The sequence below is a fragment of the Pygocentrus nattereri genome, chromosome 13 (genome assembly GCF_015220715.1).
Source record: "Pygocentrus nattereri isolate fPygNat1 chromosome 13, fPygNat1.pri, whole genome shotgun sequence".
NCBI lineage: Eukaryota > Metazoa > Chordata > Actinopteri > Characiformes > Serrasalmidae > Pygocentrus > Pygocentrus nattereri.
In genome coordinates this window covers 22,700,116-22,701,903 of record NC_051223.1, presented here as the reverse complement: position 1 = coordinate 22,701,903, position 1,788 = coordinate 22,700,116, and the positions used below count along the sequence as shown (strand labels likewise).

The following is a 1,788-nucleotide window of genomic DNA, read 5'->3' as shown; positions in this document are numbered from 1 at the left end:
CTGAATCACATTCCTTTGGAATGAATACGCTTTATCGTACAACTCGTAACACTGGATTAATCAGATTACCAATATTTTACTTTCTATAAACGTTTGTTTTGGATTCAGATCCTGGTCTCAAGAACTGGCGATTTTACATCTAGAAACTATGCAGAACCTGCAGCAGGGCTAACTGTTCTATAGGGTTCTATTTATTCTCATGTAGCCCAGGGTTCTTGAGGGACCAAAATGCAATGTTAATAGTAAGCCATGAGGCAAAAAGACAAAACCATGTACAAATAAAGAATGTAGGCAACACTAAACTATGTTGTGTTACTAAAATGTTTCAAAAATGTATTTTAGAAGACTTTAACATTTTAGAAGTATTAAAAAAAATAAAAATAATAAAACATTTTGTTGGCACCTCAAACTCTGGACCATCTCGTGGAAAGTGCTGCAGTCTACCCTCATCTAATTAGCTGATAAGCTGAATCAGGTGTGCTTAATCTTTACGGGTCAAATTTGGCCTGTGGCCCACACTTTGGGCAACCCTGCTGTGATTCTACAAATCCTAAAGGAGAACAATTTGATACTGAAAGTGTATCTGTAGTAGGACATCAAACAACTTAAATTTTTCTAACAACTGATGAAATTCAATATTAAAACATTATCAGCAGCCAGTAACAAATGCTGATATCACTGGCAATCCACATGTTTTTGTAACATTAACTAATGTACCAATTTTATTTCAGCACAAGATTACATGGTAATGATGAAAATCCAACACCAAATGGAACGTTCCTCTCAAACCCATACTTTATACAAAACGTTCAAACCAACACACATTCAGACAAAAAAAAAATGTCTTTATACAACGATAAATTAAATTGTATTTCAACATGGCTGTTTCTCTTTGTTATCAGTGCACTTGAACATTTAAAAAAAAACAAAAAACACTATGGCTTACACACTGAAATCTTGTACTGAGCGACATCCACACAAACAACATGGCTAAGAAATTCAACAAAAATTCAACAAAGCATTATTTCATATAATACATCTTATGGAAAATAAACATACTCAATCAGTGGTTTTTGTAATGTAACATGTTTTTACATCTCCGATGTAAATGTAACATGTAACATGTAACATCTCCGATCAAAACAGTCAGTCATTTTAGATTTCCAGTCTACAAGTTGTACTCCCAAGTATGTAAATGGACCATGACAAACTAAAACAAAAACAGAAATGTGCTAGTTCATTCAACGCCTACTGCAACATCCACACGGAAGGATCAGGCTGCTGTTGCAAGGTTCTGATTTCATCAAGCTGGTATAGAAATCTATTGGCAGATATGAGAAAATGCAATGATCTCCCCCAAAACAATTTTTGTTTGAAAAAGCTTCAGAAAATTAAAGCAAAAAGTACTGCAAGCCAACACTTACTTGAATGTAGTTATGGTAAGTTATGAAAAATACAGAAATGCAGAAAAGACTTTAGATACCTTTAGATAGGTTGTGTAAAAATAAGTGTATGCTTCCTTCATCTATACATGTATCAAAGAAAACTGAAAGGAAGGTTTATCTCCATAGCTAGAATATAAAACAGACACCACGTTCAGTCAGACCTGCTGATTTGAGATGATAAACGTTTAAAAGCTCCAAACAGGAATCCACAGAACAGTGTCTAAGAGCAGCTGAGATTTTTCTAATTCACTGCAGAATAAAGAAGCATATTTTACAGGCATTTTCTTACGTTTGTCTGTTGAAATTCTCTGTTGTACAGTGCCATAAACTAGCCTGCCAGCTG

At 34.4% G+C, this 1,788-nt stretch overlaps 1 protein-coding gene across 5 annotated transcripts in view; it reads right to left on the bottom strand.

Annotated features, from left to right (window-relative positions):
- Positions 1–691: 691 nt before the first annotated feature.
- cyth1b (cytohesin 1b) overlaps positions 692–1,788 on the bottom strand; it is a 75,168-nt gene continuing 74,071 nt past the window's right edge. For all 5 annotated transcript variants that reach the window (XR_001857772.2, XM_017696087.2, XM_017696084.2 and 2 more), the window contains exon 13: positions 692–1,788. This exon is cut by the window's right edge and continues 407 nt beyond it. The gene's annotated coding sequence lies outside the window, so the exon portion shown is untranslated.